We start from the raw sequence: 12,693 nt of genomic DNA, 5'->3' as shown, positions 1-12,693 counted from the left end.
ACGGGCCATGCTGGGGAGGGGATTTGTTGTCAGCTATGTTATGTTTGTGACCTGATGCATGATGTATTAAGAAAGCGTGAAAAAAGGCTATAGTCATTAAAAACAAACAATTTGTAAAGCACTTACAAGGTAACCAGTAAGACTCCCTAATCGGGAGATAAGCGACCGTAGGTCACTTATCTCCACAAATAGAGCAAAAATGTGTTTTTCCAAAATCTTCCTGATCCATGTTGATGACATGAGTGTAGACATACTGTGTAGTGATTTTCGTGATTTTAGGGCAAAATCTGAATCGGCCTCATGGTGGCGCTAGAGGGCCATGTGAGAAATGAGGGGTGGGGTCTCCGCGCCGCCAAGGCGGACGAATAGGTACCGGCCCCGGCTCTCCCGGTCGCTCCTAGCCCGAGTTACGGCATTTTATGTGAGCTGCAGTGGCAGGGGGTCCTCCACTGGGGGCGCCACCACTTTTGCATCCGTTCTGGAGCACCAGGAGTGGGTGGTCCCCGGGAATGCCCCGTGAGCAGCCCCGTTGGGGTGGTCATTTGGTAATTTTTGCACATGTGCTCATTTTTTACACTTGGGGGTCCCCGAGGGAGCTGGGGGTCCCTGGAGCTCCGGGGGTCCTTGGAGGTTGTAGTTTGGCAGGTAAGGAGTGTGTGTGCAAAATCTGGCATGGATCGGGGCAACGGTTGCGGAGATATGAGCAGGGCAAAAGTGTGACGTGTGACGTGTGTGACGGACGGACGGACGGACGGACAGACGGACACCTCGAGCAGCTTTCTGTAGTAAGTGCGACCTACGGTCGCAATAATGTGCTTTTCATAAAAATGAAGAAAATAAATCAACACACTGAATGGGAAATGAAATGCATGACTGTATGTATGAAATAAAGAATAGTGAAAAATAAAACATTGAGAGAAGTGCTTTTGATACAAGTAATTTATAAAACTCTCATTTAGACTTCAGCCTCGACTCAGGAACAACCAGCAACGTCTATCCCGAGGACCTCAGGCTGCAGACAGGCTTGTAAGGGGTTAATAAGTCTAATATATGATGTAATGGAGCTGTCAGGAGATGATGTATTTCTGTAGCTGGAAGGAGGAAGTTAGCATATTTCTGGCTCCCTCGACAGGTCTATGGGACTTGTGCACTTGATTTTGATACATTGCCAAAAATAAGCTCTGTGGAAAGTAACAGGTTTTGATTTTTTTGTTTCTTTTCTTTTTTTTTTAGCTTTTCTTTTTTCAGTGTTTTGTCTAACTCGGAACCTGTTCGTTTTAGTTTTTTCTTCTGACACTTTTTTAGCTGGTACAGTTGGACTTGGCAACGTTAAAATATTTATCTCCACGTCAGAGAAATTTCTGTTCCAGGCTGTAATCTGCGTATCTTCATTTCTGGAGGGACAAGGCCTCTGGAACAAGGCCATGATATTCAAATGCATTTTGAGCCGCCACCAGTGTTGTGTCGGCCGTGTCACACGCGTACGCACCACCCCCGAATCCTTTAGAGCAGGAGCGCACGCATATGCATCGGTTAAAAACAACCCTTAAGTTCACAGCTCATCAACTTTTACAAAAAATGTAGTCTCACACGAGCCTGCATTAACATAGGAAGGAGCCGGAATTCATATCAGTGGTCTGCGAACTCCAGGACTGTAGGTGTTAAGCGACGTGCGTGTGACGTAATTAATAGTAATTAATAGGTAACTAGCCCTTACCCGTTCAAAGATATGAGCTCCAAAATGATGTGCAGTGTGTGGGTTATGGGATGTTCACTGTGCATACAGTATATGAGGGATGGAAAGTAACTTTAACTGGTGCTTGCATGATAATATGTAGGAGCATCAATGTAAGAAATACCCGTTTCGTTAATGCCTGATGCATGATATGACCGTTTCATAAATCACACGTGAACCCGAACTCAACGATTCCTGCTGTCGGACCTGCCATGCTTTCTACACTAGATAGAGATAAATGAGGGCCTGTCGTAATATTTCAGTTGTCAATGTACAGAAATCATTGTAGGAATAGAAAGAATGGGTGAAAAGTCAGTAATGGGGGCACGTGATTATAAAAGCATTTACTGAATGTCACTTTTGCAGCCAGGAGCGTATTAGTGTTACTACAATGCAGTGGCTCAGGGGTAGAGAAACCGCTATTAGAACACGGAGGGTTCCCGAAAGGTTCCCAGTTCGATCCCAGGCTTCCCCAGAGTTAGTGTTGAAGATTCCTTGAGTAAGACTCTGAACCCCTAGTTGCTCCCGGTGAGCCTTGCATGGTTTCCTCCACCATCGGTGTATGCATGTGTGTGTGTGTGTGTGTGTGAATGGGTGAATGTAATGCACAATCTCTGTAAAGCGCCTTGGATAAAGGCGCTATATAAATGCACCATTTACCATTTGTTTGGGTGGAGGCCATCATGCTAACAAAAGGTTCAGCCCAGTTCAGGTAAGTATTCAAATCGTCCACATACTGTCATGGATGTTGCTGTTCCTACAATGACATTTCGGCCAGTTGTGTACATGTAGTTGTAGGCAGATGGACTTGATATCCTAAGATGAGATGATGCATCAGTGGCGTAGCGAGCCAGCGCTGGGCCCTAATGCAGGGTGGTCAACACTTGCGTGGAGAGAGTTTTTGACAGCAAAAGAACTCTGTGCTGTAACTTGGCTGTCTGTGCACCACTCACAGTCATATATTATGTGCTAATGTGCCTTTTGAACCAAATGATGGGTCTGAAGAACATCGGGTAAATTATATAATTATTTTATTATGTTGTCCAACATGATTATGGAGAGACGCACATGAACCAGAATCCCGGCCCAGTCCTAAAGAAGCCTGTTCATTGGGTGCGTAGCGTTGTTCCGGCGTCCCATTGTTCTGGGGTCCAATTAGTACGACGATACCTAACCCTAACCTCAGTAAAACTATGCCTAAACCTAACCTTAACCCTAACCTCAGTAAAACTATGCCTAAACCTAACTTTAACCCTAACCTCAGTAAAACTATGTCTAAACCTAACCCTAACCTCAGTAAAACTATGCCTAAACCTAACCCTAACCCTAAGTCGTATTAATGGGACGTCGGCCCGGCAGATTTTGCCCTGTTCGATTAGGAGCATGAACTGGGAGGGAGACCTCCTCCTCCACACGCATTACATCATCACAGTGAAACTCCTTACTGTCAGCTGAAGAGAAGCAGCTGGGGAGGTAACGTGTGTGAGAGGAGATGTGGTCGTCTGCACACGCCCTCCCAAGGATAGATGGTAGGGATCTGTAGTGACAGTGATTTATACACATGGGAGAATTAGCAGTGACTGAATTAGGCGGGAAAGAGTTCATGTGCAACCAAGTACACACCAAAAGTTTGACACTACATCTTCATAAGTGGTTTTATGAAAAACCGGTCGCTGGCATGTTTTTATTTATTGTGATTCCTTTATATTAATGTGTTTTTGCCTGAAACGTTTGTGTTTGTTCTCTAGCTATCTGCACTTGGAAAAAACGTCTGTGTGCAAAGCCCTTTAGTTAGGTGTTAGGTGCACAGTTTCTAGTTCAAGTCTGTCGTCTGACCTGGACCAGGGAATAACGAGCTCTGTCTTTTTGTCTGTCTGCTGTTATGATCAGCCTAATCCTGCTGTCGGCCGCACTCACTCACTGTCTGACCGCATGTCACATAGTACTGCTCACATGCACAACAGACACATTGTGGCTGCTCCAGATCATAAGTATGTGCCTATACATGTGTCTAATGTATGTTATGTGTGTATTATTGAACTTGCTAGCTGTCTTGTTTCTAGTAGTAACATTGGGCATCACACTGTCTGATATCCTAGCTCTGTGGATCTCAAAACCTTTTCATGTCAAGGACCCCCAAATTTACACTTTTTAGCCTGCAGACCCCCATTTGAAAATATGACCCGCATAAGAGAAGATTATCACGGCTCTAGCAGTGATTCCCAAACATTTTAATTTCAAGGACCCCCAGTTTAACACACATTAGGCTACGGACCCCCCATTTAATGGCATTTCTATCTCTGGGACCCCGATTTATATTGTAAAATCGATGTTAATTGTCCATTTGGTTCCATTTGTACACTCTCAGAGTTACAGATCCATAAGGGTCCATTTGGTTCCTAACCATCATTTAGCTGGGGACCCCCAGGAACTCCCTCAAGGACCCCTGGGGGTCCAATGTCTTTGCTGACTTTGATGGCCAGTCTCTCGGCACATGTTCAAAAGATAGGAAAGTAAAGGCCTCTCCATACTTCGACCGAAATGTTCGGTGAGTTGTGTTTTCCGACGTGCAAATTTCCGAACTCTCGTTCGGTCCAATGCTTTTCAGAAGTCCTGAGGGATATCATTTTATGGTAGAAAAGGACCTTTTGACCGAAAACGGCGTTTTTTTTATGGATGGGCCTTAACACTGATGGAAGCACATCAGTCCAGTTTGTATATTCCAAAGACACACACACATACTTTACACACACGCACACACACACACACACACGCACACACACACACACACACACACACACACACACACACACACACACGCACACGCACACACATGCGCACACAGAGTCACAGACCATGCTGTCATGTGGGATGTTGGAGCAGTAATTAGCATGTCTTAGTGAATTGAGCTTCTCATACCCGCTCCTGTTCTAGCACGCTGGTGGCAGATGCCCTCGTTGCTTGCATATTTTCTGCTCACCTCTGACACACACACACACACACACACACACACACACACACACACACACACACACACACACACACACACACTGTACACAGAAGATCTTCCAATTGTTTTTCTAATTTCACTCATTGTACACTACTTTGTCCTTTACATTTATATCAAGCTTTGTCTGTGAGCTGTCCGAAGGGGCATGGGTGTAATATTATGTTGCAAAGGGATGGCTAATCGTCTTGGAATGTCACTGCAGCTATGATGACTCACTCCCTCAGACCCAACACACACATACTCGCCACGGTCTCAGCCAAGGCCCACTGTTAGCCAGCACTGCAGTAGCAAGTACCCCAACCCTATACCCGGATAGGCCTATACGTCCAATTCCGTTGGCTGTTCTGTCATGCTGTTAATCGTGTATTAGTACTGTATCTTAAAGAGTTGGTGCCATATTTTTGTACTTTTTCTGTTTTGTACGTGTCTACTGTCTATGGCAGTGTTTCTCAATCTTTTTTGGCTTGAGTACCCCCTTTCCCTAATTTTTGAATCCAAGTACCCCCTTTAAAAAACATAAATAGGGGTAGGCCTATATGATGCTATGATAAACCACCCATTTCAAGAATATAAATTACAAATAAGAAATGGAGTGAAAGAGTTAAAAACGGTGCCTCCTGAGCACTGAGCAGATGTATTTTCAACACTGTGGCCAAAACATTTCAGTCCAGTTTTCATGTCAATAACTATAAAACCTTCAAGCACATCCCAGGTGCCTGGTACTATGTAATTTGGTGTAGCAACTATAAGGCTCACACCAATTTCTCCATGTGTCCTCATTAAACATAACAGGTGTGGTGTGATATGCAAATATGTTTTCCCTGTGTATTTTTGGTTATTTCCTGAAAGCTGAAAGCCCCAATTGAAATACATGCACCGCTTTAATCTCATCATAAAATCATCCCCTACCCTTTTTACCATACAGCAACATAATTATGTGGGTGTGGCTAACATCAGCTGGGTCACCACCCACCTGAAAACCAGGCATACGTAATGAACAGGTGGGTGTGGCCAAAAAACAAACAAAAAAAACATACAATTGTAACTCTTTCTGTACACTTTTTTGAAAAAAATCTTCCAAGTAGGCCTATAATCGTAATACCTGATGATTATGTTGTAGTGGGGAAGAATCACGGCACAATATCTTTAAAGGAGCTATAGTCAACTTTTTCTTGAAAAACGGATGCTAAAATAAAAATGTTTCAAAAATATTTTATAAAAAAATAAGCTCCATATATGTGTTTCTATTCAAAAATGACCACAAAAAAAACGTAAAATAATGATAAAATAATCATTTTCGCCATTGTCAGATTGACACTTTGTTTACATTCTAGTCTATAGACTAGGATGTAAACAAAGTGTCGGCCCTACAATGAAAAAGTTGACTATAGCTCCTTTAATTATAATGAACATCTCATAGACCAGTGGTTTTCAACCAGTAGTCCGGGGACCACCAGTGGTCCTTGAGGTGGTTCCAGGTGGTCCCCAGCTAAATGATGGAGAGTTGGTAACCAAATTGACCCTAGAGATCTTTAACTCTTGAGAGTGTGAAATGAAACCGGTCCATTTGGTTTCATTTTACAGACTGAAGAGTTAAAGTATTGTTAAACACCTGCATTACTCAATTTACTAGAACTCTACACAGTTAGAGAACGTAGAAGAATTGTTATTTTGGTAAACATTTGCTGTTATCTCTCCTAGCACATCAGTACAGCATGGAATTGTGGACAAAATCTATCCAATGAAAACTAAATATTCTAAATCCTATTGCAGGGTTCCCCAATTCGTTTTCCCCAAGGGCCGAATCATGTCTAGGGTACCAAGCCGAGGGCCACAACATTGCAACGGGCGTAGGTGGCGTTCCTGCTACTCCAGCGACAGTTCAGATATCGTCGTTGTCGGGTGAAAATCTTGTATGTCCAAAACCGTTCGTTTTGCATTTATCATTTTAAAAATGATTTAAACTAGTGAAAACAGCCGATCTACAAGCACACAACGCCTCGCACCGCGAGGCGTTGTGTGCTTGTAGATCTGCTGTTTTCACTACTTTTGTGAGACGGCCTTGTATGATGAAGCAGGGCTTTACTTTGCGAAAGAACGTACACATTTGGACATACGAGGTTCCCACCTGACAACGACGATATACTAGTGTTGTTGCTGCTCTTATACCACCATTATTACTGGCAGTGGTGCTTTGGGATTTTTCTTTCCGGGGGGACGGTCATTTATTGACGTCACGTGCACGCGCCATGTCAGCAGATCTAATGGTGGGAAAACAATAGTTTTCTAGTCTTAATTACATTTGCATTGTTACTTAAGATTTTATGTTCTACCTTCTTTAAATTCATTTAGAAAATACAGCGCTGCAGTAGGATAGAGAAACAAAGTTTGCCTTGCTTGTAGTTATCGCGGATTCGCGGGGTGGGGGGTTGTCGCGGCTCTCGCGGGGGGGTATGCACGCGTTTACACGGTCGTGCACCGTTCGGTGCCGTCCGTGCGCGTGCATGTGGGGAAATATTTCCGGCCACACGGCGTCCGGTCGCGTCCGGCCCCCAAAGCACTACTGATTACTGGGGTTGGTGGGGGCCTGATAGTAGCCCCCTGCAGGCCGCAAATGGGGAACCCTGTCCTATTGTGTCTGAGAGGCTAAATCTGGTCAAATGGCGGTCCGTGGCTCAAATGCCCAATGAATAATGGACCTTGAAAAGGGTTGAGAACCAGCACTGTCATCATAGACCACTTCTGGATGTGTTGTTGAGAAACCCTGTAGTTTACTGGCACAGTGATTATCACTGTTGGCTCGGCAGCAGGAAGGTCCTGGGTTGAATGACCCTTATGGGGCCTTTCTGTGTTGTCATGTGGGTTTCCTCAGGGCTAGGGCTGTCACCATTATGGCATTTTACATGACGATTAATTGTCACTCAAATAATTGCAATTGACGATTGAATTGTGTTTTTGTTGTTGGCAATTACATTTCTGTTTGGCTTTTAGGCTTTGAAGTTGCACATGGCTGATATGACACATAGCCTAAATATACAAAGAAATGACTGACATATTTGACAACTTTATACAAAAGAACATTATGATGCAATGCGTTGTGAGCTTGTAGATCGGCTATTTCCACTATCTTTGAAAATGTTTGAAAATATATGACGACCATTTTTCAACATGGAAACGATTATGACGATTATGACAAAATAATTGTGATTAATTTATGTCAAATAATTGCAATTGGTCGATTATGTAATAATTGTGACAGGCCTACGCTCCAGCTTGCTGCCACACCTAAAGACGAGAATGGTACTGGCCTTTTAGAAGGGGAGTTAGTCACGCCCCAGGTGCTGCTCTGTGTAGCTGTCCTCCTAATAGTTAGGATAGGTTAAATGTAGATGCAAGATTTCCCAGAACAACAAAGTCATAAAGTGTGTGCCTAACATACTCTAAGACAGAATGTCTTACCAGTGGGTAGTAGGGAAGGGATTCAAAAGTGAATCATGAGGTGTTCTTTCACTCTCAGGAGTACACAAACACTTTACCAGAGTAATATTGGGTTGGCTAAGCATGACGGGGGGTCATGCTACAATTTGAGGCATGGTGTGAAACCCGTTGAGAAATGGTGCTAACTGAGAAATAGTGTTAACTGGAGTTCACTGGCATTACAGTGAAGAAAGTGCGTCATTGGCCAGCACTTTCCATTATCTTTTTATGGTCACACGTATTGACACACCGCCAGCTATGTCAAGCCATTGTACGGTAATGTACCAATTAAGGGGTATTTATACTTAGTTGGGCACCAGCGTCCAAAATAGCCGATCTACAAAATCACCCTGTGTCACAGCGCATCTCATAAGCTTTTAGATCTGTTATTTTCAGTGTATGACATGACAGGCAACCTAGTATAAATTGGGAAATAGGGTGTCTAGTGACAGTCCTTTAGGAGGCTATGAATTTATAACGTTTACTTTTACAGGCATATCTACTTTATTGGATCAAATATATTATTTACCTTTAGTTGTCTATAGACCTTTTTCCATAGCGTTGCCGTGTAGCTGCTGTGTAAAAGAAATCACCCGCACTCACGCATAGGCGTCGCTTGACACCGCAGTTATGGTAGCCGCTCTGAGAAATTGTTCTATACTTGAGTCTAGTGCAAGAGCAATACAATATTCATCATCATAAACTAAAAGAAAAAAAGTGGCTGAGGCACCAGGATGAACCAAGTCGGGATGTTTTACCCCTTTGTCTTTAATTGTTTTCATGTGCGTGCGTGCGCATGTGTGAACAGAGTCCCAAGTTGAATTTCCTTTCAGCTTACACAGCTTTGGTCCAAGACTCCATTTACAGCTTAGGCTCAATATTTGAGTGTGGCAAAACTTTGATACTGTAGGGGTTTGAATTGTGTGAGCCTAAGCCGTCCTAACTATGAACAACTTAGCTGGGGACAACCTGGAAACCCCTCAAGGACCACTGGGGGTCCCCAAACCCCACTTCGAGTACCACTGTTCTGCTTTGAATGATCCCATGGCAGGTAGTGTATCTTATTGGCACTCCTCACAGTTCCTCCACCCTGGCTGTAGGCTTTAGCTGCTACATCCGTTTGGCTTGGCCTTTAGCAAGTACCCACAGATAAGCTAACCTAGTTGCACTTGGCGTGTCCCTGCTTTATGCCCTAACTAATTACTGCAATCCACAGTTAACTAATTTAGTTGATTCGCTATCACAGGACAACTCAGATCTGTGTGCGTGCTACACTGGCAAGCTTGGTTTATGGAGGACGGAAGGGATCTGGTTGATGGCTGCTCATGTACGTTAAGGAACTGCAATCCATTCAGCCAGTGGGTCAGGCCTTAAGGGACACTACTCATTACTCTCTGTGTGTGTGTGTCTCTCTCTCTCTCTCTCTCTCTCTCTCTCTCACTCTGTGTCTCTGTCTCTCTCTCTCTTTGTCTCTCTATGCCTGTCTGTCTCTTTCCCTCTGTCTCTCTCTCCCTCTTAGTTAGGGAAAGTTATCCTATTGCCAGACCGATCTGGGAACTAAATCTAAATCACTAGCTTTCTTCACAAATGTGTTCATAAAGGTGTCTACTATCTAGGGCTGTCACAATATGACATTTTACATGCCGATTAATTGTCACTCAAATAATTGGCGATTAACGATTTAATTGTGTTTTTGTCGTTGATAATTACATTTCTGTTTGGCTTTTAGGCTTTGAAGTTGTACATGGTAGATATGACACATAACCTAAATATACAAAGAAATTACTGACATATTTGACAACTTACTACTTAACCCTTTGCCGTCCGAAATAGAATGGTGGTTGGTAGATTAGCCGTGAAATTTCTATTATTGTATTGTGATCTGAGACATAATATTATGTTTATAAACATGAGCCCGCCGCCCCTCCTTCTTGGACAGCGCCGTTGTTTTTTCTTTTTTTCCCCCCCCCAGGTCATTAGCTCACCGTGATTTTCTCGATCTCCGTTGGGATAAAGTGGTGGTTTTGGCCGAGCATCGATCTCCCTGTGCGTTTCGCGTGCGCGATCCGCGCGCATAACGATCCATGCATATAGTCCAGGAGTGACTGAACAGTCGATGTGTCCACTTTGGATAGCCTAGCACCTAGCACTCCAGCTCTGCTAGTGCTAACGTCCAAACAACAAGTGGGTGGGAGGAAGGAAGGCTGAAGAAGGAGAGGCCATGAGAGTCACTTCTGTTTCATGTCAGAGCAGCCACGAGCCACCGATGAACGAGCGGTGACTAGGGAAGGTTAGACGATCACCGATTTTCGGATCAAAATCATTTATTCCGGTTTTAATGACAAAGTCCGGGAAAGTACGGCGTGGCTGAGACTCCTTGCTGGGATGTGCGATATACTACGGTTTTAACATTAAGGGGCTCCCCGTGGCTTACAAAGTGTTAAAAAATAAATTTGATAGTGGAAATAGCCGATCTACAAGCTCACAACACGTCGCGATGCGACGCGTTGTGAGCTTGTGGATCTGCTATTTCCACTATTTCGGACATTTTTCAACATTCACGATTATGACGATTATGACTAAATAATTGCGATAATGTCAAATAATCACGAGTAGACGATTATGTAATAATTGTGACAGCCCTACTACTATCACCTCTGAACTTTATCAAACCCAACTCCCTTGACATACTTTGTGGAAGCCAATCAAAGTTGGGGGTATCGGGATACCCAGGGCCTGGGATTAAAGGGGGAAAAATAAGAAATGGCCAATATGAACGTATGAGGTTTGTAATTAGGGTATTGTTGGGCTGCTGAATCCATTCCAACCATTAGTTATCAGTCAAAATTACTCATTGGCCATAAAAAAGGCCTAATTGGCTAAGGCTTAGCCAATCATGTCATTCGATTTCACCTGTGTCCTGTTAGTCCATATGTTTTAAACCCTGTGTTTGAGTGTTCCTTGTCAGATTGTATCATATTATCCTGTGTGTCAGGATATGCGCTTACCCACCTGATCTTGAATAGTTTTCATGAATTCAAACCCTACTCCAACCTTTTTTTTTTGTCAATATTATATGTCTCATGGACACACACAAGTAGGTATGGCCTATGTTATGGCCATGGCCATTTTAACTGAAAACTAATGGTTGGAATGGATTCAGCAGCCCAAAAATACCCAAATGACACACCTCATACACTCATATTTATTCCCCCTTTAATCCCAGGTCCTCGGGATACCCAATAACTTTGATTGGCTCCCACAAAGTATGTCTAAGGGAGTTGGGTTTGACAAAGTTCAGAGGTGATAGTAGACACCTTTATGAACACATTTGTGAAGAAAGCTAGTGATTTAGATTTAGTTCCCAGATTGGTCTAGCAATAGGGCAAGGCTAACTTTCCCTTACTATCTCTATACTTGGAGTATAAAGGAATAAAGACTAGAGCATGCAATACGTACTTAATACTGTCTATAATTACAGTTATAGTTTTTATTGGCTTGTCATGAAGAGAGTTATTATCAGTGACTCTGTACAAATATTTGGTGTGTCTGGTTACATGAATGAAGGCCATTGTGTATGGCTAGGCCGTGATGACATGGATTCCTGTTCTAGTAATGGAGCAGAGGATGCGTGTGACAGTGCAGCGCTGTTTGTCTTGTCTCTGACCCGTGTGCAATGGTGGAAAGTAACTAAGTACATTTACTTAAGTACAGTACATTTTGTTTGCTATTTGGACTTTAAGTGAGTATTTCCAATTTCCTTCCATGTTTACTTCTACTCCACTACATCTCAGATCCAAATATTATACTTTTACTTCACTACATTTATTTCAAAATGTTACTAGTTACTTTTTAGTTTTTGATTATATTATCACAAAACATACATTAACCACTTATAGATGTCTATACATTTGGAAACTTGAAATGGATCATTCTGCCCAATATGAGTACTTTTAATTTTGGTACTTTTTAAGTACATTTTGACACCAATACTTTGTACTTTTACTCAAGTAAATTTTGAATTCCAGATTTTTACTTGTAAGGGTGCCCTCACACCAAAATCCACCAATGCATTTCAATGAGAATGGAGCGTTTTTTTGCAGAAATCCTCTACTGGAAAAAAAAACCGCTCCATTCTCATTGAAATGCATTGGCGGATTCCACTCTAGGTATTTTGGTGTGAGGGCACCCTAACAGAGTATTTTTACATTGCAGTATTGATACTTTTACATAAGTAAGTAAAACATGTGAGAAGTAAGTAAAACATGTGAGTACTTTTGTGTGTGTTGGAAAGCTGGCAAACGACTGGGAGAAACAAACAGACTTTTGGACTTCCTACTACAGTAACATGAATCATTACCACTTCTCCATCAGCTGATACACTTTTTGGACAGTTAGCATGAACGGAAGTATTTAGAATAGCCTATTTATTGTGTTGTATTGTTTTGGTGTCTGCTCTGCAGGCAAAGGC

General features: G+C 42.8%; 1 protein-coding gene across 3 annotated transcripts in view; it reads left to right on the top strand.

The window, feature by feature from the left end:
* Nucleotides 1-12,693, top strand: part of pacsin3 (protein kinase C and casein kinase substrate in neurons 3) — a 59,775-nt gene that overhangs the window by 11,154 nt on the left and 35,928 nt on the right. The gene's annotated exons all lie outside the window — the stretch shown is intronic.

This window comes from Nannobrachium achirus, assembly GCF_963921795.1.
Source record: "Nannobrachium achirus genome assembly, chromosome: 7".
In the NCBI taxonomy this organism is placed as follows: Eukaryota; Metazoa; Chordata; class Actinopteri; order Myctophiformes; family Myctophidae; genus Nannobrachium; species Nannobrachium achirus.
The sequence above is the reverse complement of the archived record's forward strand: the minus strand, read 5'-3'. Positions and strand labels throughout refer to the sequence as shown.